The sequence below is a fragment of the Emydura macquarii genome, unplaced genomic scaffold (assembly GCF_026122565.2).
Source record: "Emydura macquarii macquarii isolate MOO-44397 ecotype Brisbane River unplaced genomic scaffold, CSIRO-AGI_Emac_v2 contig_2948, whole genome shotgun sequence".
Lineage (NCBI taxonomy): Eukaryota > Metazoa > Chordata > Testudines > Chelidae > Emydura > Emydura macquarii.
Genome location: NW_027133085.1, coordinates 6,005,001 through 6,030,977, shown reverse-complemented (window position 1 = coordinate 6,030,977; position 25,977 = coordinate 6,005,001). Strand labels below are relative to the sequence as shown.

General features: G+C 39.3%; 1 protein-coding gene across 2 annotated transcripts in view; it reads right to left on the bottom strand.

The window, feature by feature from the left end:
* The window catches only part of MOCOS (molybdenum cofactor sulfurase), a 327,221-nt gene that overhangs the window by 238,819 nt on the left and 62,425 nt on the right, over positions 1–25,977 (bottom strand). The gene's annotated exons all lie outside the window — the stretch shown is intronic.

Below are 25,977 nucleotides of genomic sequence, written 5' to 3'. Positions count from 1 at the left end.
TAGGAGTTGAACGTTCACAGCATATCATGAGGAGTGCTCTGCATGCTGCAGTGATTCCGCCCTTAGCAACTTCTCCTATCTAGAGAACAATAGAGATCCAAAGTTATGTGTGTGTTTTAAATGGCAATGGTAACCAAATGGTTATACACCAGAGGGATGTCAATAGGTTAAGATTTTGTAACAAATCAAAATCTCTTTTGATTTAGTTGTGTCTTAGCTATAATCAGGGCCTACACCTTCAGAGGCCTGTTCAATAATGAGAGTGAGAAATATGATTATTTTACTGGAAGCACATTTATGAAGCATTAATCAACAGCTAATTAACGCAGCAAATAATGGTTGCATATTCATTAAAATCAGGTGATTATTAAAACACAAATATCTGTATGTCTGTTTCTCACATTATAATATTAAATAGCCTATCATGCTTTTCCACTTGATTAGTTCATAACATTCACTGGATTTCTCTTTAAGATGTACCTCGGGAATTATCGAGAACATTAGCTCATGAGAAAACACAATACACTCATAGAATATGGTGTAAATGTAGCACTTCAGCATACTCAGGCTATGTCAAATTTGCTGCCATCAGATCAATTTATCTGGTTCAACTGAACGGGAGTGAAGATACGCTCAATTGATCCAAAAGTCGATCTATTAAAACAACTTCCAGAAAAAGCATAGTGCAGCGTCGATGGATACACATTTCCCATCGGCGCAGCATAGTGGAGACCGTGCGTAGAACAGAAGTTAGGAAGTCGATGTAAGTTACACAAGCTACTCTATGTACTCCCGTCCACTGCCACCGAATTTGCTGATCAGTGTAGACCAGGCCTTAGTTAACTATTTTCCCCCTTGTTACCATGCATATAGTGCCGATCTTAGTCCCTGTTTATGTAGTAGAAAAGATCATGCAAGCCCCTTGCCATGACAATAAATGGCCAAGCCAGTATGTGCACAATATTGGAGATGACCAGCTTAACATGTAGTCAAAAAACATGTGGGTTGGGTGTCACTTTTAGTTGTTTTTCCAAGTTGTTAGGCTTTTTCTGTGCATTGATCAGTGCTGGAGTGCACTGGGGTTTTAGAAGTGCGTTAGCATGGACAAAATGTAAAAATGAAATCCTGATCACTTGTAGTTATTTCAGATCCCATGGCACATTTCACAACAATAGAAACATGTTAAGTTACCCCTTGTGCTTTGGCTAAATTTTGCCTTGGAAAATTTCAATACATTTTGCCTATTTAAAATTTCCTTTTAAATCTTACTTGGCAATACTATTCTTCTTCACTTCCTGTACTGTACTCTTATATAGCGTTGTTGTTAAACAGCTACTCTACTTAACTTCAGCGGCAGGTGAAGTGACCACTGGGTATGAGGAGAGGGCGAATTGTGCATAGTTTTTTCTTTTGATTTAGTATTTATGACTCTGTGTTGAAGGACAGATCATCTATTAGACAGTAAAAGCAAATAGTAGCTATCGATTCTGGTAACAGGCCACAGATAAATTCTTTTGAAGACTAATGTTCCACTTTTCAAGATTTAAAAATCTTAATTTTTTTGAGGACTGCCAAATAGTGCTGGGTTTTTACAGCTCATTATTACTATTAAGTATTTGTATTACCATAGCACCTAGGGCCCCTTGTCATGGACAAAGAACCCACTGTGCTAGGTGCTGTACAAACGGATAGATGATACAATGGCAATGAACCCCTGCCCAGGTGATATAAAGAATAACATAATAGAAATAAATATTTAATACGAAAAAAATTGAAATAACATAATAGAAATAAATTTTGAAATTTACATAAGTTTTGAAATAACATAATAGAAATAAATATTTAATACGAAAAAAATGCATTATATGTATTATTTTGACCTCGCAAATTATTTTTCTGTTGGAAAATGTCATCTTGCTTATAAAAATCTGTAATCATACAGGCAGGGTATATTTCTAACCATTTACTATGGTCCAGATAGAAAAGTTTCACTGTCACAGTTGCAGACATAAATAAAACTCAGTCAGAGAAGATGCAAGTACTATCTATCTCTGTGCAAAGCATGGGATCTTCTGAGCTACCCACTTTTACCATGTCTGACTTTCTTTCTCCTCTGCAGAAAAGAGAAGCAGATGTCACTAGAATTAATTATTGCAACCAGACATCCATTTCACTAGTGCACGTCTCAGTACTTGAATGCCAAGCTTCCCCGTAATGCCAAACGCATAGGAGGAACACAGGGAACAAACACATAGGAGGAACAAAACACAAAGGGAACAAACGCAGAGGAGGACCAAAGATCCCCACCACTGCTCTGGCCCTTTTATGCTGGGTGAAATGGCGAAAACCACAAAAATGGGCTCTACAAATTCCAGCTGAGGCCAGGGGTATGATTCCCTAGAACAAACACTGTGGAAATCAGCCACAACACCGCCTTCCATGGACCCCATCACAAGCTCTGGTGCAGGCACTGTGCTGGGGGCAGGAAAGGTGTGTCGGGGTGGGAATGCAGGGCACAGGATGCAGAAATTTGATGAGGTGCTGCAAGCCACAGGGACACCCCGGGAGCATCTCATAACTTAGACAGGATCCAAGGGCTCTCTAAGGTATGAATGGGGCCTTCTCCATCCCTTGAAGCAGCTCGGGACCAAGGGTCACAATGATGGTTTAATACCACCTTCACTTGGGAGCTGTGAGTTCTGTGCTGTATCTTCAAGATGCACGCATGGAATCTCACCCACATGCCTTAATAAGGAAGAAGGTGAAAGATAAACTTTGCTCTATCTGATCTCCTTGACCTATGCAGATGCGGTAATGGATACTCCTCATGAGAATATCAGTACCTGCCATCACAATGCTGTTACTAGAGTTTTGGCACTACCTGGAACCCTGGCTGGAAGTCTCAGCAGCAAGGCTGAGAAGTAAATAACCAAGGGACACTGAATTAACTTCTCAATCCATAAAAGGGGCCCTTGTAAAGCAAGGCTGCATGAGAGATGGCCAAGTTATTCTATTCACTGGGAATAAATTTTCTGACCAGTATAGCTCTCTTTTTTTGCTTGTAAATTGTTCATGAAATAATCCTGATTTCCCTATTGTAGGCTTTTTAGCAAGTAGCTGCTGAATAGTTTAAATGGACAAACTTCAAATTGAATGGTGTGTTCATAAACTGTTACTTTGGCTATCCACCATTATTAATCTTGGTGTCTTATTGGTGATCGGAGTCATGTGCCAATGTTTCTGCCTCCTGAGTGGATGACAAATAGGAAAACAACAAACAACTAGATTAAAATGATCAGGGTCTGTACTTGTTTGCATACATATACCCTTATTTACTTGTGCATGCAAGTATCTGAACAAAAACAACCATTCTGGAATCATTCATGTAATCAAACACACATTCAGGGAATATTCAGAAAGAGTGAATTAAAAGAGGTTCAAACATGGTTCACCGGAACAACCATTTGAAATCCAAACATATCTTCACTCTGATGTCTATTTAATGTAAATAAAAGACTTTCAGAATAAGAGAGCTGTGCTGGGAGCACCCCAACAAATGAATTGTTATGTAATGTTTTTAAGGGTTGTGAACATGATAATGCATTAACTATGAACAAGCACAAAGAGGCAACTTAAAGGGGGAGTCACGACTCTCCTTTGATCCATACCCTTTGTGTAATGTTCAGTCATCTCCAGTTGAAATATATTGCCTAGATTGCTTTCTCTGCTACTGATTATGCTCTACCTGCTGCTTTGGGGAGGAAATTTCATTCAGCAACTTTCACTCTGAGTTCACTTTAAAACAAAAAAAGAAACATGTAAAACTGCTATCAGGTCACATGATGTTGCCTCTATTAGATGACAAGTTGCGCATCTAATACATTTGGTTGAGCAGGTCCTGGACATCTGGCATAAACAGAGAAGTCAAAATCCACATGTTTCTATCCTCAGAGCAGAAGAGGAATCATTTGCTTAGCGTGATTAAACAGCCAGATAGCTGAGATTACCCCAGGGAGCTTGCAATCGCACTGAATGGGTAAGTTGTACAGCTCCCATGGTAGCAACAGAAACTCTGACCTAATATCCCACCACAAAACATGTGTGGTGCGTTGGGGGACAGCTGGCTGTGTTGCTCCCTGCAACAGAAGCAGTGCTGCTGTATAGCACAGGGTTGGTGAAATGCTTCTTTGAGATCCTCAGCGTGAACAATGGGAGTGACAAGTGTTCAGTACCTCTGAAATCTATCTCCTTGTTTATATATCTAATATGAACAGTCTTGTGGTTAAAACACTGGACTGAGATTTAATGACCTGGGTGTAGTTCATAGCTCTGCCATACACCTCATGTGTGTCCTTGGGCAAGTTGCTTAATCTCTGTGCCTCAGTAAGGGAAGACTATTATCTTTCTCCCACCATCTGTCCCACATCTGTTTAGACTGCAAGCTCTTCAGGGCAGGGAATGTCTCCTAATAGGTATATGCACAGTGTTTCCAACAAGGAGTCTCAGTTGGGTGCTGTACAGATGCTATTGTAATACAAATTATTTTTTCCAGAGCCTATCTCTAGGTGCCAACTTAGAAATGGTGGCCCATGTAAATATAAAATGTTGGAACAAGATGAGCCCAAGTAGGGTGACCAGATAGCAACTGTGAAAAATCGGTATGGGGGGTAATGGGCATCCATATAAGAAAAAGCCCTGAATATTAGGACTGTCCCTATAAAATCGGGACATCTGGTCACCCTAGGCCCAAGCTGGAAAATTCAGACCCAGTTTTGAATTCTCCTTAAGATGGGATGTTCAAATCTGAAGTTTTCGGTTGCCTGAATTTAGAAATAGGGACCAGTTGTGAAATTTGGATTTGGATTCAAATGTCCTAACACTTTTAGCTTCTTGCACGCAGGAAGTAAGTTGCACCAGTCCTTTTATTGGTGCAGCTCACACAGAGAAACAGAAGAGTTCTTTCCACCCTTTTTGCCCTTGTCTGAGTGACTAGCAAGGGTCACAATCTGGCCTTCTGTGGTCTGTCTCTAAGCTTGTGGCACAGATCTATCCATGTGTTTTAATTTAAAATGTTGAAGCTGACATTGAAATGACAGAGACTTTACAGTAGGACATTAAATGTATAAAAATGCATAACAGGAAAGTATCAATTAAATTACACTGATGTCTTAATTTTCTTTTCATTTTACAAGAAGAATTTTTGCAAACATAAACCATTGCGATTTCTGTATTTCTGCCAATATGACTGTTCCCTTCCCTTTGTTTGATTGCTCAGGTTTCAAATGTCCAGGCCTTTGTGGCTTAGTAATCATTTCCTCCATTTTAATACGTAGTTTTACTGCCATGCAAATGCTGATGTTTTAGGAAAGACTGCTCGTCTCGTATGGTATCAAATGGCATGTCCTCTTAACGTTCATCTTCAAGCAGAAATTTGTCCTCTGAAACGGCTGAGCTTTGGCCTCTGCTATGTCTATTTTTAATACCCCCTATTTATAATGTAAATTAATTTTATTTAGTTAAAATGGTTTAACATCTGCAAACACTCCTGAACACAAGAGACAGGAAATCACTCTAGTCACAAAACTAGAAACCTGTTCACAACGTCTGTCATTGTACAGCATGTACATTTCAGAGACACAAAACAAGAAACCTGTTCACATATAGGCTCACTAATGCCTTGATTCTCCAAAGTGCTGAGTGCTTCAAGGGAAATGCAAAGTGCCCTCACCTTCCACTGACCTAAAAGTTGAAGAAGCTCAGGACTCCTAGGAAACTCAATGCGTCATAAAAGCAGACCATAAGAAACATGTTTTCCTTTCCTGAATTGTAGGAATATCAGCCCATGTTAGTCCTGAGTGAACTATGGTTTTAAATTGAGTTTGAATATTAGCATGAGCAATACACCCAAAGCACATGGCTAAAAGCCATGAACTCATGAGAAAGAAAGATTATTTGTATTTAACTTGTAGTGACCCTTTACCAGAGTTACCAATATACCAGGGTTATCTTACTTAAGGTTTGGGAAATAAAGAAAACATGCTTTAAAAATTGGGCACTGGCAGTAGTAAATAATTGGTACTTAGTCCAGTAATTGGGAATAAATATGGCAGAGTCAGATAAGGGAAAAAACAAAAACAAAAAAAAAACCAAAACCTTGAAAAGAGCAGAGTGCAGCCCTGAGCTCCTTCAGCTGACTTTAGTGAAGGTCCAATAATGAGCAATGACGTCACTTTGTTTGTTACAGTGTATAAAAAAACCAAGGTTTTCCAGGCGTTCTTTGTTAGATCTTTCCCTTACCCCTCTGGAGTCAAGCCATGATAGGAAGGTATATCTTGGGGCTGATCTGAGTATTCAGCTAATGCTCAGAACTTTGTTGTTAGGCTATAGAATATAAGGATGTACACGCTTAAAATGATATTTTTGATGTAACCAGCACCAAGTGGCCTTTGGACTAATAAAGGAATGCTTGTGTGGAAACTGTGTCATGTTAAACCTATTAGGAAAATTATTTCCAACACCAATAAATAATTTTTTCTTCTGATTCAAGGAGATATAAAGTGGGTTTAATTCTGCCCTGATTTACATCCTATGCATCTGCCTTGAAGTCAAAAGGGTTGCAAAGGGTGTATGTCAGCAAAGAATTTGGACAAGTGAGTGAACAGGCCAAGATGCACCAGGACAGGGGGAAGATCCCTTACCAAGTGTAAACGCACCTCCTAGTAAGGAGTTGGAACGTGGCTGAGAAAACAGCCACAAACCCTTATTTCCAAAGATTAAACTGGAAACTACAAATGCCACACAGAATGTAGGACACAGTCTAGTATACACGCGGCTTTTGAGTTTGATCCAAAGCCAGGAATGGGAGAAGGAAAAAGTGTATTCCAAAGCTTGACATTTGGGTGCTGCAGATGAAACAAGCACCTAATACATGGCCACTGCAGATAGATGTATCTATCACGTATGACATGTAGAAATGTGTAGGCAGATGGCCACCTATGAGGCGCTATCTGCGAAAGTATTTCCTGTGCACCTATTGCCACATGGTATTTAGGCATCAACATAAATGCTGACTGCCTGATGGCGATATCATAAAACTATTATTCATAATACTGTCAATAATAAAACGGTTTTCCCCTGCATAGGCACTTGGGGCACTGAGCAAACATTTCAAAACAGAACACAAATCTAACAAAGGAAAAAACATAGAAAACAGACGAAGTATTTAAAAAAGGTAAACAAGTGGAATTAAAACTATGGGGAGATGCAGGGGTTTCCTCCATGCTAAATGACAGTGATTGAAACTGAAAACACCTCTAGAAAATGTAGCTTTCTCCATCACTTTTGGAAAGAGGGGTAGAGGTGGTGGGGGAGAAAGAAAAAAATGAGACAGATGTTCAGAGGAGCAAGTTCCAAACCCCCAAGGGCCTCTGCAGCAAATGTTCAACCACCTGACAACCTACAGTGTGATAATGGGACTCCTATGGGTAGTTGGTATCGGAGCAGAGGAGATTGTCTGTGTGAGGTTCATGAAAGAGGGCTTAAATAAAGCCAGGATCTTCCTCACTAAAGACTTTAAACTCAACAGGGGCATCTTAAAAACAATCCATCACTTTATAGGCAGTCAGTGTAAAGAATGCTGGTAGAACGTAATGTGGTCACAGCTGCTTGGTCTCATGAGCAGCATCATGCTGCATTTTGCAATAGCTGCAAGCCCTACTAAGAGAAAATTACAGGGGCTGATCCTCAAGCTGCTGTTGAAGTTGCTGGGGGTTTTCACTGTATAAGTAATGGCAGGACCAGGCCCTACATTCAAATTGCATAATCCCAAAGGAACAAACTTTGTCCTCAGCTGCAGATGGCCCCTAGTGACTTGCAACAACGGGAGCTGTATATCAAAGGGCAGAACACAGATTGTTGTTGTGCTATCAAGATGTATTCCAGTAGGTGAAAACAAAGAGGAAAAATAACAAATTTTCTCTTGGATAGATATAGATAGCTGCACTTATGTTTTGCTAAATTATTTCAAGTTTTTGAAAAAAAATCAATTTATTTAATTTATCACAAGATAATAGTCAAATATTTGCTACCAGCTAACCTGAGAGTATGTCTTCACTGACGGGGCAAAGTCCCCGCCATCAGATTGACTTATCTGGATCAATTGAGTGGTCAGTGTAGACCCACTCAATCGATCAGGAAACCGACATACTAAAACCACCTCCTCAAGTGGCGCAGTGCAGTGAAGACGGCGCGCAGAAGAGAAGCACAGCAGTCGACGGGAGTTACATAAGCTACTCTGCGTAGCTTGTGTAACTCCCATTGACTGCTGCCAAATCGCCGGGTAAGTGTAGACCAAGCCTGAGTAGTCTGCTATTCATTGCTCAAAGATCTGATCCAAAGCTCCTGAAAGGCAATGGAAAGATTTCCATGGGCTTTGTAGCACACCCTTAGTGAATATTTTGAGCATTACAAGTACCAGAGCAGCAGGTCTATTATTTCCAGTTTTGGAGAGAAAAGTATCAACTGTGCCATCCAGTCCCATGTAATACTTTCTTTGAAACATGTTAAAATAAGAGTTGCAATTTTTTATGTAGGAGCTTCCTTCTCCTCCTCTTTTTCACCTCATTTTCTGTGCTGTTTTCCCTCTGCTCTTTTTCTCTCATCCTACATGGAGATTTGTAATTAATTATCAATTTTCTTATTTCATGTTTTCAGTATCAAAAACAATGGTGGCTCTTATCACACTTCTCTAGACACATCCCTCTGACATTGCAGATGAAAAAAAATTCTGCTGTCCTCTGGATTATTCTCCATAGTGTCTGTTCCATCATTATCCTTGAGGAAGAACATCTGTTACTTGGCCAGAAGTTCTCTTTTCTTCTTTAGATTCTGTTTCCCTCTGGGATATTCCAGATCTTGCTACAGTTGCACTTTTAGATGTCCTTTTTTCTCTCTCTCCTGGGAGAAAGTTCATTCATTACCTTCATTTTTTTAAGTGCCTCCTTTTTCAAATTAACTCTGAAGAAAAACAATAAGGACTGGAAAGGGATGACCCAACAGACAACAGCTGTTAATTTTTCTAGTCAACTGAAAGACTTTAATTGACCTCAGAGGACTTTGGATCAACTCTCTCACTATAAAGATGCACACACACCCACTTCTACATTTAATTCCTACAAGATGAGATTCTCCTGGGCCTTGACCCAGATGAACACATGCTTAAGTGCTCTGCTGCATTGGGACCTAGCTAGAGGCATTGTTTCAGACAAATTCTGGGGCAGGGGTGAAGTTGCATCAGCATCCCTGCTTCTGCCTCCCTGCTAAGGCTGTGGTGGCTCTTGGTGGGTTGGCAGGCCGCTCCCATCCTCGATCAGGAAGGGGAGTGGCATGCTGGTTCTATCCCAGAGAACGGGGCTGGGAGAGCAGGTTTGGGAGCTGCACTAACAATGCAGCAAGTAGGAGCCCTGGCCCAGCCTGGGCCCCACACCCAGCAGCTCCTGGCAGGCCCGAGTGAGAAACTTCAGCACCAACAGGGGAGAAGCTATGAAAAGTTGGGGGGGGGGGGAAACAAACCAAGATCTTGAGAGGCAACAGCTCCCTGCCCCAAACAAATGATGCCCCTAACCCTAGCTAAAAAATAAAGACTACATAAATTTAAAATGAGGAAGTTGAACTATAAAAGTGTATTTTCCACTGCAGCACATCCAAAATACCAAGGGTTACATACACGAACAAGTACTCTTTCATAACTGAGAACCCAGGAGAGAAGATCAAAATAAATGAACAGTCATTTTCATTCTTATGACAATACATTTCCATGTATCATCTGTATATAATGGTGAGTCCAAGTGCTATTTTCCAATTAAGAATATTGATAGATAGTGGTCATATTAGCTTTTAGCCATTCACACATAACTAAACTAAACTAACTGACCTTTGACTACTAGCAGTAAATATGCCCAATGGCCTGTGAAGGGATGTTAAATGGGGTGGGTTCTGAGTTACTACAGAAAATTCTTTCTCGGGTGTCCGGCTGGTGAGTCTTGCCCACATGCTCAGGGTTTAGCTGATTGCCATATCTGGGGTTGGGAAGGAATTTTCCCCCAGGTCAGATTGGCAGAGGCCCTAACGGTTTTTTACCTTCCTCTCCAGCACAGGTCATGGATCACTTGCCGGTGGATTCTCCATACCTTGAAGCCTTTAAACCATGATTTGAGGACTTCAATTACTCAGTCATTAGTTACAGGTCTATCACAGGAGTGGGTGGGTGAGGTTCTGTGGAATGTGTTGTACAGGAGGTCAGACTAGATGATCATAATGGTCCCTTCTGACCTTAAACTCTGTAAGTCCATGAATTAGTCAAATCTAAAGATTCATTCATTTCTTTTCAAAGGTGTAAGATGCTTGTATTGTGTAATGAATTTGACTTGCTTGTAGATAATTAAATTCCAGCTAGTAATAAAAACTAGACAAGATGTATTGATTTCAGATGGATAAAACCCAGATGCACTCACTGTGTAAATGGTCTAATATGAAAAACCTCTTGGATCATCAACAATGTCTTGCAGCTTGAAAATTACAGTAAGTGTTCAGTTCTTTTCTTGATGTCGGGGAATGCACAAATACTCCTCTCTTTGAGAAGTGACTCCTAACAATGGGCCCAACCCAACTCATACTTAAATCAACAGGAGTTGTGCCATTGGCTTCAGTGGGAGCATGATCAGTCTCTGTCTCCCCACCCCCATCTGAAAGCTTTGCAATGTTTCAACTACCTCATGCAGGAATTCCTCAGCTGAAGTCAGCAGAGTTCAAAATGGAGTAGAACCAATTTAAATGAAAGGGGGAACAGGCCCATTGTGTTGAAGCCATCTGAGGAGAAATGTGAGAGAGGGGGAACAGGAAAAAAGGAGAGAGAAGACAAAAAAATCTTACATAAGCAGTGCTCTGTAAAAGGTGCAGCAGTAGGAGCCTTTATTAGGATGTTTACACTGAAAAAAAGGGAGAGGGGGTCTGGGTCTACAGGCTTGGGCTCGCACTGTGGTGCTAAAAAATAGCAGTGTAGATGTTCCTGTTTGGGCTGGAGCCTTGACTATGAGGCGACCTATCCCCCTTGCTGGATTTCAGAGCTTTAACTCCAGCCTGAGTGGAAATGCATACACTGCTGTTTTTAGGTACCATAGGGTTTAGGTTTGGTTTGCAGTGCAAATCCATACTCAGATACCTAAAACATGTCCTGGTTTTCTGTGGTGTTGACCACCTATAGTTCTCATTGCAGTCACTTGTGAAAGTCAGCCTTCTTTCTACCCCTCTCCCCCTTTTTTTTTTAAATATACTGTAAAGCCACTCAGAGCTGATGTGATCTATTGGGGCTGCTACAAAGTTACAGATTTCCTTAAATTACCAATGATTTGGTAAAATAGAAAAACGAATCATGTTATTTCCGTTGCTGCAGGTGGACATTGTGGGAATGAGGAACTTGGGGATAACGTATGATAAAGCAGCAGAGCAATGAGGTGGTGGGGGCGATGATATTTGCCATCAGAAGCATTAATATTGGGTCAATTTCTCAATATCGGTTTAGTGAAAGCCAAATTAGAGAAGTAATACCTGCTACTGCTAAAGACAAAATAGGCAGTAATATCACTGACAAGTTCTTGGTGCTTAACAGGAGACGGGAGGATTACTCTTACTATCATTTCATGCCCATATTCTTCTAAAGATTGGCATCCACAAATCATGGATCCACAAACCCTTCTCTCCTATCTGGAGAATATAAGATTTAGAAGAAAGTGGATAAAAAGCAGAACAAGTGACTAAGTTATTTTCCTGTTTTAATACACCTATTATTTAAGCCTATTGATCAGGTCACACAGGAGAACAAAACAAACACAGGGATGGATTTTAAAGTGGAAGGTTGTAACTTGATTAACTTTAAGGGGGAGGGGGAAACTAATACCTTCCTAAAATGCCATGTATTTACTTTGGTCCAATGTGGTGTTCGATGGCCTCCATGCCAAATAATCAATATTCAGAGTTGGCCCTCATCAGCCTAACCCCTAGGATTCAGCCCACCTCTGAATGCCCACCTCTGAATCTGCTTGTCCTCCCCCTGTGAGAGGGAATGAATGTACACATGTAAGGTACCTCATTCTACAAAAAACTCACAAGGTTTTCCTTCTTCCTCAAGGCTAATAGGGTACACCAGTAATCTCTCTGGTCTCACGTTTACCTCTGGGAGCTGTTCCCTTTAATTCCCTTAGTGCATGGGACAGCAGCCACAAGATGCAACAACAATACAAAAACTTACAACTTTTAAATCCTGCCCTTACTCTTTATTAGCCTACAACTGAGTCTCCAGGATGCTGCAAGGAAGGTGAAAATAAAACGACCACTAGACACCTTGTTAAACCTACTAAGATAATTCCTTCCTAGTGATCGGTCAGACGAACACCTTAGTCGTAATGAATCCGGACCAGTTATTCCTACTGCAAATGAAAAGGACAGCATGTCATCCCCATGGTGAGCTTCTGTGGTCAGTGAATTGGATATCTGCCATACCCTGTATATATGCCACCAGAACATAAGAAGAGCTGGTTACTACTTAGGATTAGGCCTATAATGTCACTAAAAACCATTTGTGTAACCAGGACCTTGAGGATGACAAAGATTGTTGGTGCAATTTTTTTTTTTAATACAATAAGGGTGATAATTTCTGAAGTCAGAGATACTCTACTCATCATCCCTGTTACTATCTCCACTCCTTTCCCAACTCCATCAGTCCATCCCTGCACAAAAGTGCAGCTTCCCATGAGATTGTCACAAGTGCTCAAACATAAGCAGTTAACATGTCACATATTGAAGAACAGAAAACATGTTTCTCGAGAACTCCTCATCATGACAAACCTATTGCTTTCACTCAAAGATCTGAGAGGGGAATTATGGATTTTATGTCATTTCCAGTGGTTGTAAATAGTGGTTTGTGGATGCTCATTTAATGCAGCACAGCATTCCTCTGTGATTTCATTTCCCCACTGTTCAAAATCAAAGCACAATGAACCTTGAGAGTCTCAGACAGGTACTCAGAGGCTGGTGGTCACAGACTCCCTTTGTCTTCATCTATTGTAAACACTTGCCAGGCCACGTGAAAATTGCACTGCTGAGTCTGAAAGCCTTTGCCAGGTCTCTGACTGCATGAATCATTTCAACAACAAATGAGAGAATGTCCTTCTTGACGACGATGCACTTTAGTGTCAACGTGCAAACATGGGTTAAAGACCTGAAGAAGGGTGGCTTTACACATTCTGGCATATTCTACACACTTTGTCTTTTAATTAGGAGTTTCTGGGAAATGAATGAAAACAAACAGCAAGTCCAGAATATTGTTTCAATTACCAGAAAATAAAAATGTGTGTCCTGTAGTCAGTCTCCCGAGGCTTTGATTATTGTGGTTAGCCTACAAATAAGCTTACCATATATCCTCTCTTGAACCTGATGAGTATTCCTTCGGTACAGATTCTGAGGCCTACTGGGAACTACTAGTGGAATAAGGTAATAAACAACTCGAATAAGTGTACCAGAATCTGGGCCATTATGTTTCTCTTATTTAGGAGATGAATCTCTCAATACTGCATCATAAATGTGTACGCATAAATTTTGGCTCTTTTAACATTTTTAGCTGATTCCTACTCAAGCCTGTGTCCACACTTCCTTTGCATTTCATAGACTCTAGTACACATTCAGTAGACAAACTCCCGTTTCTGTTATTTAACATACAAAAAATATGGGGATACGTCTTGTACCTCAAAGCTTTGCCCTTTCATTTTGGGGTCTGCTAATTTTCCCAAATTGGGTGAGTGACTATCTTTAGGCACTTATGATGCTGTGTCCTGGCTTGCCTTGAAGCCTGGAAACACTCGTTTTTATGGCCAATCTTTTTCCTGTACTGGCATTTCATAGATTTTAATCCAGAAGCAACCATTCTGATCATCTAATCTGATTTCCTGCATAACATACACCATAGAATTCCACCCAATAATTCCTGCATCAACAGCATAACTTCTGGTTGAGCTAGAATATATCTTTTAGCGAGACATCCAATCTTGATTTAAAGACTTCATGTGATGGCGAATCCACCACAGCCTTCAGTAAATTGTTCCAATGATTAATTACCCTCACCATTTAAAATGTGCATCTTTTTCTAATCTGAATTTGTCTAACTTCAGCTTTCAGCCTCTGGATTTTTATCTTTTTCTTCTGCTAGATTAAAGAGTCCTCTACTACCAAAAATCCTTTTGTAAAAACTTACAGGCCATGATCAAGTCACCTCTTCACCTTTTCCCTCATAGGTTAAATAGATTATGCTTCTTTAGTTTCTCACTATAAGGCAGTGTTTTACAGAAATCAAATAATTCTTGCAGTTTTTTTCTGAACCTTTTCCAACTCTACAACATTCTTTTTGAAGTGTAGACACAAGAACTAGACATAGTAGTATTCCAGCAACAATCTCATGTATACTTTATAAAGTGGTAAAACACTTCAACTCAATATTTCTCTGTTTATACATCCAAGGATCACAAGTGCTCTCTTAGCCACTGGTCATGTTGGTTATCCACCATGTCCCCTAAATCTTTTTCTGAGTCACTGTTTTCCAAAATACAATCCTCCATCATGTAAGTGTGACGTATCTTCTTTGTTTCTAGATATATGGCCTTGTGTTTAGATGTATTTAAACACATATTGTGGTTAGGTGAACCCAGTTTACCATGTAATCCAAATTGCTCTGTAGACCTGCCATTATTTACCATCTTTTTTTTTTGTCACCTGAAAACTTGACTAGCAAAGACTTTATACTTTTTTCCAGATCAATCATAAAGATATTGAATAGCACTGGGCCAAGAACATATCCCTGCAGGTCCACGTTAGAAATGCTCCTGTTGGTTGATGATTTCCCATTTAAAGTTATTTTCAGAACACTTAGCCAGTTTTTAAGCGATTTAATATATGCTGCATTGATTTTGCATAGCGCTAATTTTTTAATCAGAATGTCACGAGGTACTAAACCCACATGCCTTTCAGAAGTCTAAGTATATTATGTCAATAGTTACCTATGTCAATTAAACTTGCCATCTCAAAAAATGATATCAAGATTTATTTACCATAAAACCATGTTGATTGGCATTAATTATGATGGCATCCTTTAATTCTTCTACTGTTTGCATCTTATACTAACTTTACCATGATTTTGCCTATAATCAATGTCAAATCAACTGGCATAAGCTTATTCAGGATATCCCATTTCTTCACAGGAGATCAAATATCCTTTGTTTGTAAAAGCCATAACCATTACAAGAAACACCTCTGAACCATCCCACTAAGCTACATAAATATCAAAATGATACCATACATATTTTCCTCTGAAATAAGTTATTAGGTTCATACTTTTTCTTTTGACTATCTAAGCCATCTGTGTGTTATAGAAATTAGCTTCAAATGTGTGTAATTTAAAACCCATATTGTACACAATATGTACAATCAGACTTAAATTATTTAGAAACAGCCAAGTAAACTGCCTCATTTAACCCTTACAGGAGAAAGGATGGTGAAGATAATAAAAGCATATACATGCAGTGGAGTACAGCTGATTGAAATGGCAATGAATGAGACTATTGAGCTAGTTATTCATAAAGCAAGATAACAAAACCTAGCTTTATTTCATTGCTGAGACTGAAGTGCACAGCTCAAGCAGATGATGCAAATTACTCCAGAAAGAAGCCATTGTACTTTGCAATTTGGCTGTGAATTATTCATCTCTATTACAAGTCACAATCCAGGGTTTTCACAGAGACAATTCCCACACAAGTGCATGCCTTTTTCTTCCATACATAAAACAAGAGGATTGTCTTTTTGACTGGTTCTGGAGTTACTCAGGACTGTGAGTCATTTTGTTACACCCTGCCCCTAGCAAGTGGGAGACTTACTGGTGCTTAACTAGGTTATCAGCTCCCTGACACCTCCAGCCTGTTAGCCGCCCAAACAATCTCCTCTGGGCTATGCCAGCTCTTATTTTGCCTTGCAGGTTAACATCAAGTGTATGCCCGTCCCCAAGTCTCTTTGGCGCATTCCCTAGTAGTGTTCCGCACCTTATCCATGGAACATGAAAAGAAATTGCAGGGCTGCCATTCCCAGAGGAACAAGTATACCACCAGCTCATATGATTCAACTCAGGATCAGCTCCTTGTATAATACCCCAGCTCTGACACATTTCTAGCAAAAACCACAACAACTATTATCAAAGATTTGAGATTCAAGAGATAGCAAGTCCAGATCATGAAAAAGCAGGGTTACCCATATAAAACAAAATCGTAACGCAATTTGCAGAGACTACACTTACCTTAACCTTCTGTCTAAAGACATTTATCTCTCACAAATATCCTTTGCAGAGTTTCAACCAGCCTGATTGAGATCCCATTTCCATAAATGTACAGGCACTATCCATTTACTTCCTAGGGCAGCATCAGTGTCTCCTTGCCTTCTACTCATACCCCCAATATTCATTGTCTGTGCTCAGGGACAGAAAAAACTCCCATTACATGTTTTCCTGCTTCTTTCCTGTTGATTTCACACACCCCTGTTGACTTCTTTGTAGATTGGGCTTCCATTGTGTTGGCTTGCAATGTTTAATTTACATCCTGACCAAGAGATAGGCGGAAAAAAAATTTTGTCTGGAAAAAACCCATTTGTCAACCCTATCTTGATACAGACTTTAGGAACATATTGTCAGCACACATAGCTAACTACTTACATAGTATCTGTACATACATTTCATAATGATATTAATGACCAGTGTAATCCTGGTTTTCATTTAAATCAGCACATGATATTCTTTGATGAATCGGGATATTCTTGTAACCCTCTTGCCAGTTGGTATTGAGGGGGTCTTTGTGAATCACACAACTGTGCACCTTTTTCTTCTGTGCATAAAAAGGAAGGCATTTTAGACTTAGTCTTTTTTCTGCTTAGCAACTGTCTATAGTATGATGCTACACATTTCAGTGTCACAGTAACATGTACTGAGTCTGAGCCTCAGGTCTGGTCTACACTGGCTGCGGATTTCGGCGGCAGTCGACAGGAGATATGTAAGCTAGGTAAGTAACTTGTGTATCTCCCATTGACTTCCTAGCGTCTACTTACCGCAGAGTCTCCACTGTGCTGCGCCAATGGGAAATGCCCTCCTGTCGACGCAGCGCTATGCTACTTGCCGATGTGGATTTACAGAGTCGACTTCTGGGTTCGATTGAGCGAGTCTTTACTGCTGACCAATCGAACACACAAAAATCGAACCTGCACTGCCAGCAGTGCTGCTGGCAGTGTAGACATAGCCTCAGTCAGCGCTGGGGTAAAACAGGAACTACTCCTTAAAGTCAATGGAGTTACATATTTGTAAACCAATGTAACAGAGGAGAAACAGGAACATGCCCTGTTCCATACCTGGAGAACGCACTGATGATGAAGGAGAATACCAAAGCTAAACGAGTTTTGCAAGTCTTGTCTATATTCAGAGTTATAGTGGTTTTAATGTAAAATCATTTAAAAGGTGACTTAGTTAAATCAATGCAAAACCCAGTTTAAACTTGGCTGATATAATTTAGCTTAATAAGGAATTGAGAGGAAGCATGATCCGGGATTAGGGTGCTAGCCTGAGATTCACGAAACCATGGTTCAATTCCACAAACTTCCACAGATTTCAGTGGGCATTAGGTGCCTAGACACTTTTTAAAATCCCATTAGACACCTAAAGATGCAGGTAGGGACCTAAATACCTTTGAAAATCTGGCCCCTAGTCTCTCTGTGCCTCAGTTCCCCATCTGTAAAATTCTGATCTGTAAAAATGAACAGTTACATTCATGTAACTCCGTTGGGTGTGACCCTATCACTGGGTGGCTGTATAAGTTCAGTGTCTGTCACAGGCTTGTAGCTTGACATCAGCATCACAGTGTGAAACACAGCCCAAGCTGGTAGGTTTGGAGGGCTAAGTGGTCCCACAGTCCCGGTTGCACCCTGGGAACCCCCCCCCCCACACACACACAAAAGGAATGTCATGGATTTATATTTCACTACCTATTTTTTGGCTATTTGATTAAAATTGCTGATTCTATTTCCAGTTCCAGCTGACATCCAATGAACCACAGAAAAATAAAAGTGCATATTTTAGCCCTTCACTCTCAATAACTCATAGCAAACATTTTCATCTAGAATATTAAGATCCCAGATACAGACTGGATTTTACCACATTTCCAACATTTAAGAGCTATAAGCTGTGCCTGCAGTAAATGATCTGACCTTCGTGTGCTATGTTTAAAAAAAAAAAAAAAAGGTTAATAACATTTCTGCTCACAAAATTGAAAAAATGCCTGAAGAAACTAAGTGGCCTCAGAGTTTTAAACTAGCAAACTATAAAACAGAAAGGATATTTCCAGAAGCATAAATTCACTCAGAACCATAACAAAATATCTTTCAAATTACAATAGTTATTCAAGGTCTGAGACTGAAGCTTAACAGAATTAAATTTAAAAAACTCAGTGAAGTGTAAGCTTGGTTAATTGAAGTAAGTTGAATTTTATTTGCACTGCATAGTTAAGAATACTACGTATAATACCACATTTCTGTTATATGGCTTAACTCCAGTTGTATAGCAAAAATATACTTGAACGCACTGGTTTGCAGTTCATTACAAATACTAACGGCTTTCACTATTTACTGAAATATTTTCTTCCTTTGATATATTTAAATATGTGTTAAAAGTGCTTATGTGGCACCTGTAAAAGAGAGCACTAGTGATCCTCTTGTTGATTTTAACTCTGTTGATGCCAATGGAAAAAATAAGCACATGCCAAAACAAACGCAGTTCAAATCAGTTTAGAATATTGGATTTGTAAACAGCGTAACTCTACCCAAGTCCTGCATTTCATCACTGTGGTTGTCGCTCTGCGGCTTCCCACTTATATAAAGGGATTTGATTTTTTTTAATTAATTTATTATTATTATAATTAACAGCTCCAATGAAAGGGGAGAAGAGGTTCCCCTGCTGCAAATTCCGTTCCTTAATCCTTTGTAGGTAGCAGAAGAAAATTTGCTGTCTTTCCCTCCCTCCCTAGGCCTGAGCTTGAGAAGAGAATGATTCGCTCTATTTATCCCCTTCCTTATGCCTAGGAAGAAGAGGGTACTTTGCTGGAGGTAATTTGCGGGGGTGAGGCTTCTTAGATGCAGATGAAGTTTTGACTACAGTATGGCTGTCCTCTTAAAATTTTCCACTGTTGCTAACACCAGCCCAGCTAAATTAGTACAAACAATGGTGGGAGTCCTAGTGTAGACGAGGGTCTGTCTGACACAACACCAAGTCAGTTAGACTTGCTGTGAGGAAGGAACATATGAAACAATAAGAACTGTCCATCAAGGCTATCCATTCTCCACTCTCGGCTTAATCATGGGATTCTACCTCTGAGCACCATGCCAGATTTTCTTCTGCTCTGGCTCAATACCATGATGAAAAGATGCATCTTACAGTAAAGATGTCTAAAGTGGGATTTTTTTCTTGGCACAGGTCCTCCAGCCTGGAGGTTGCACTACTATAAAAGAAAACTGAGGGTGCTCAGCACCTTGTATCATCACTGCCAAAAATCTCTCTCTAAAGGAGCAGATGATATATCCAATTATATGACAATCCTCAAACCATTAGCCCTTTACCCCAACATGGAATATCATTAAAAAGATTTGTAGATAATAGTCTATCCATCACTCTAACAATGATTCCGCAAATCAGAAAAGCCCTTAAACTGTATTGATCCATATTTTAAAATGTAATTGGCCACATTACAATCTAATCTGAATAACAAACATAAAACTCTACTGATTTTCATGTCGATAAGTGGTCTTATTTCTCAGATCATAACGGATCAGGATAAATTCAAAATTAAATACACAGCAAAATGCAAACATAATATCTTTATTTAATGCATGTCTCCTACATTGATACATTACTATTAAAAATGAATCTTCTACTCCAATTGACACTCACTATAATTTATGTGCAAATTTTTTATTGGGAATGTGGGTAATTTTTTCTGAATTGCTCCATAAAATTTGTGAACTTGAAAGAAGATAAAAAAATGTGTGTGAACACTCACACACATCCACCACCATCATTCAATGTCCCTAAGCACATTACCGTAGAAAGATTGTGTAGAATTCTGCCATTAAAACCTCTTCATATTTTCAGCTTCTTCAGCAGAAATTTCAAGTCAGACCATATTTTTCTAGCTAGCCTCTTCAAGCACCAACATTGTGCTGAGAATTATATCGTCTCTTGCTACTCCATGAAACATTATTCCCAAAGAACTATGAGAAAGAGTTCACATCCTCTGCAAAAATAGACATGATTAATATGTTTTAGCTAGGTTCGCAAAATGGCAAAGATCTGTGGTTTTATAGCTGGACATTTTGGACTATTTCTTGGTGGCAATATTTTTTATTGAGCATGCAAGTGATGTTTCTTTAAGTGTGTGATGGAACAGTCATTAACAAAATATATTCCTCATAGTGCATTTTGTTTCCAGTCTCATATCACAGATTCAGTGAAACTTACCTAGCAATCACAAGGAAAATCTATTGACCTATGGGTTGCAAAAAAAGTGACCTGCAATGGCTGAGAACATTATCACTTTGTCACTTTTTTCATATAAAAGCCTAATAAAGGACTGAAACAAAGCCCATTGAAAATTGGAGTCTTTTCATTGGCCTCAATGGGCTTTGCATCAGGTCACTTCGATCTCTACCCACTAGAAACTGGACTAAGATTGCTGCTACTGCTCAACCCAGGCAGGATACACATCAGTGATACAGAAATAAAGGATTCTCCATCACATATTGCCATTCCTCTCAGCAATTGACTTTCCCCAAAAGTTTGTGCATGACCTTCTTCTATTCAGGGTTCTGTATTATGATAATATCTCTGCTAGCTTCAGAATTATAGCAGTAATAGCAACAACTGCCAATAGTGTTCCTAGTTTCAATATTTTCTGCTTCTGTCATTTCAAAAATTGTTTTTTTCCTTACCATATTATTGGATGATCCCTGCTGATGTTCCTCAGAGTAACTGAAAATATTTCTATTTTTATGCTTCACCTCACCTTTCTGCCTCTTATACTGTGAATAACATGACTAAAAAGCAACAGGAGAGAATCTGTTCACCAAATATTGTACTGTTCATTACATAGACACCATATTTCCATAATGTAATGTAGCATCAGAATTCCTCTCTAATGAGCAGTCTCCCGGACCTAAACAATCACATGATCCTCTCTCAGACATTTGCTAACAGTCTATTCTTCTAAAATGATCAACTTCCTAGGACAGAACTAGTGTCAACTACACCTGATCAGGAAATTATTTTTTCTTGTGAAAAATGTAGATGAAAACATTTTCTTTTCAACATTTTTCTTTTAAATATGTTTGTCTTTCCTGGACAAATAGAACACCAGAAAAAACCCAATATTGTTGACAAAATGAATTTTTTTAACTAAAATTTCCATTTTGTCAAACATTTTTTCACCAAAAATATTTTTATGGAAATATTTCAACCAGCTTTAGCATCATCCTATTTCAAGTCTTGACCAAATGGACATAGCTTCACTTCCTCTGTTTAATGAAATCATTTAATGCTGAACATGACTTCTTAGTGATAGCAGCAACTAAAATGATGATGACTGATTAGAAGTGTCAAAATGTAAGATCCCCAGTCATTTAAATGGATTTCATTTAATATATTTCATATTGCAGATTTTTTTTTTCTGTCAACACCACAAAATAACTGAAATCTGGCATGGTAAAGTATTCCAGATACTGTTGCGTGAAGGAATTAACATTTTATGTGTATATACCCTTTGTACAAGATGAAGCAAAGACTTGTTCAGGCACTGACTAGGACTGAGGAAATCTGGGTTCATTTCCCAGATGTGCCAATGATTTCTTGTATGATCTTGGGCAAGTCACTTATTCCCCTCTATATCTACAGATTTCCCATCTGTAGAATGGAGATAATATATCCTTTCGTCTATCCTCTGTCTGTCTCGAACATTTAGATTTTAAGGTTGTCAAGGGAGGGACTGTCTCTTCCTATATGTATGTCCAATAACTAGCACAATGGGGCACTGATTTTAGTTGGGTCCTCTAAAACAGCTTACTGCTACTGAAATGCAAACAATAAATAATGGTACCAGCATTCAGCTTGATTCAGAAATGTACTCCTGAAGAATCAGTGGGATTCCCTTATTAAAACTCTACAACCAAACTGAAGAGAAATTTGGAGCAATTTCCTTTCCCTTAATGCAGTGGTTCTTAACCTTTCCAAACTACTGTACCCCTGAAGCCTGAGTCCCACCCCCACGGGGCTGAGGCATGTAACTTAGTTTCATGGCGCCCCTGTGGCTCCAGGCAATTGCCTTTCTTGCCACCCCCAATACCAGCTCTGCACTTGCGACCCCTCTAAAACCCCAGGTTAAGAAACACTGCCCTAATAGAATCACCCTTTCTTTGGAATATGCAAAATCATCCTTGGAAGAAGTGACTTCTCCCTGAGGGTCGTAGAAAATTCTTCTGAAGAGCAATTGTTTTAATTTTGGAATGCACCACGTGGCAGAGAGTTTCAGGAATTTAAAAAATTAAATCAGATACCCTTGGACTCCTCTGCAAGGCTAAAAGTTCCTTGTCCCAGTTCTCTGCTTCCCTTCCTCCCATTTCAAATTCCACAAGTCGAACACAGTGTATGAAAGAAAAGGAAATATTTCCAGGTAATACATATAAGATACGTTTGTTTGTCGTGCACTGATGCCTCCTTTCTTGGCTATGGTAGCGAGAAAGCATTTTCATTTAAATGGGAATATATATTAATATCATTTCCAATACCTCTTCCACCCACTGCTTGTCATATGGAGTTTAAAAGAGGTACAGAATAAAAAACGTAGAAGCCCCTTGTTAAAATATTGGCAGCACCTTCCTGACTAGGTTGGAAGACAATTCATTGCATAACATCTACATAGATTTAACTGAGGGAGCTGAACTAGAACGGCCTGTATTTCCCCTTGCAGCATACCCAAAATACAGTGGCTGCATAAACAAATGTGTACCCTTTGATAATGGAACACTCAGGATGGAAGGTCAAAATAAATTAGCAGCCATTTGCATGTTTATGACAGAATAAATTTCCCAGTTTCACGCATATCAAACATATAGATTGCTGTAAAAAAAAAAAAAAAAGTGGAATTTTCTAATTAAGAACTCTGGTACTTTGTACTTTAAATATATCAATTTCTAGCTATTATCAAATAATACAACCAGTCATTTGCCAGTCATTCAATCATTTGTCTTCGAAGCTGTAAGACACTCGTATTGTGTAATCAATCTGACTTGTTGGTAGATAATTAAATTCTAACTAGTGACAAAAACAGACAAGTTTTACTGATTCTTAATGGATAAAAACACACACCCCATTCTCAACTGAAGCATCCAATATTAAAAACACTTTGCAAATCAACCATGCTCTGTTGCTTGGATACTTGCTTCACTGGCAATAGGCTACAGGTGCCTGGCAGTGAATCTATTGGAACAACTTGGCTGGAAAAGAAGAACAACGTTCCAGACACTGCAATAACTGTGGATGGACATGTCTTCTATGTAACTCACCAGGACTTTGCCACTACCAAAGTAAAGAGCAGCACTCCCAGATAATCCTTCCCAGGTTTTACACTGAGCTCAATGCTCACTGAGAAAGGACTTTGGCCACATTGTGGAATTTAGCCACTGGCTAGCTTGAGTGCGGTGAGGACTTGTTCTGCCACAGGGGAAGTTTAGAAGGGCATTGTGCCTTAGAGAGACTGCCCCAACCCCACAATGAATTTTTCTCTCTGATTTCTTGGAACAGCCACCAAACAAAATACCAGTTATTCACGCAGCTCTTTCAAAATAGTCGCACAGGGAAGAGTTTATCAGTATAACTTAGTTCTGTATCTCCCTGTCAGTTTTAATGCCTTGGTTTAAGGTGCTTCCACTAACTGGAGATACAACAAGACCCACAGCTACCAAATTGTACTTTTTATCTACCACCATTCTTCAGAATTTGGCTATATTAGTTTTCCAGTGTAACTATGAGCCAGTATCTACCCAAACTTGAGTAGGATCCTTTGACAGGGTGCAGCCCTCTGCTCCTGTTCTCTTGTACAAATGGCTCTAAATGCCTCTGGTTTGTAAATACTGATGTGTAATTTGTGTTATTTCAACCACCACCCTTTAGAGTCCCATGCATCAACTCCATTTATAGTGACTTACCAACATCCTCCCCTTTTGTCAGAGAAAAGAGAGGGAAGAGATCTCTCTATGTAAAAATCTCCCTTTACTATGGCCCTGCTAGCCTCTCCAACACATTTTCTCATTCCCCCCTTGTATTTTTGTGCCTTTCTACTCCTCTAGTTAAGTGTTAACTAGGTCCTTTGCTCGCCCCACTTCAGACAGATACAGTAATTAGCCCCAGCTTCCCTCAATCCGACCCTTCTCCAGGGAAACTAATTGGACTTACAGAAGTTAAGTTATTTTTCATAGTGGAAAGATCTATCAAAACACAGAAAACTGATTTTTTAATAAAACTCACACTGCTCATATTTGTTGGCCTACAACAAACTGAGTATGGTGGCCTTCAAGAAGGATACAAGATGTTCATTTTGTTTTGCTTTGCATTGGTCAGGACATTTTTCCTTCACTTTGTTTCATTCCACACAAATAGGCTATCTATGCTTTCTGGAAACAGAAATGATCATTTTATCAACGAACCTGGATTTCTCTACCCATTTTAGGCAGCTTAGTAATTTATACATTAAATTTTTCTATGAAGCCCTAGTTACTATATAAAATTACTAACAAATAAAATAAGTAAATATGTTCATACCATGAAGACATAACAGAGGCTGTGCTTATTAGTCTATAGATGTCCCAGGTCCCTAAAGGCCACCAACCAGGGGCATTTGACTCTCAATGCATCAAAGGAATGTGCATTCATTGACTTATAAAAGAAATCCTGTCATGTCTTAATGTGATAACACTCACAAGTTGCCTTAAATTCCCCCCCACACACACACACCCATTTTTTTTATATACAGTTTTCTAGTGGCTTTGCTTCTCCTGTACAAATGCATGCCTTTTAGTCCTAAACACACACCCTCTATCTGTCTAGCTATCTATAGTTAAAGCCAGTGACACGGCTAAATCCTCTTTGTTTAACACCCACTGATTCCTATGTGAATACTGTGTGAGGCAGGTGAGAAGTATATGGCCCAAAATAAGGACCTCTTCCTGCAATGTGTACCCATGCAGTGAGCTGCAGGATTGAAGCCTTAGTCTTCTTTCTCCTTTCATTCACATAGTATAAATCAGATATAACTTTAATGGAATTACACTGATGTGCAGTGGTTCGAGAGGAAAATCTGACCCTAATTGATAAGGATTTCTCCCTGCTAAATACTATACAAAGACAGAACAATGACAAGCTTAAAGAACAGTCCTGCACAAACTTATACAAATTCTAAAGGGAAAAGATGTGAGGGGAGAATTATTTTCATGTGGATTCTACAAATATTTTGCAAGGTAGGGCACCAAGTTAGAATCTATAGACCCAGTTCCACAAGTCACTTATGTACATGCTTAACTTAAACATAAGTCATATTGCTAGCTGGCAGAGCACTTAAGCACATTGCATGTGCTTAGAGATAAGCATGTGCTTAAATGCTTTGCTGAATAGGGACCTACTGGAGCAGTGTTATGCTAACTCGTGCTTTTTCAAAGTATATTTTATGGTTAACACATTTAGAAAAAGACTCCAATCTGTATACCATGGAGAATTTCTCCCCCAGAGGAATGTCTTTCAATATGGTTATAAAA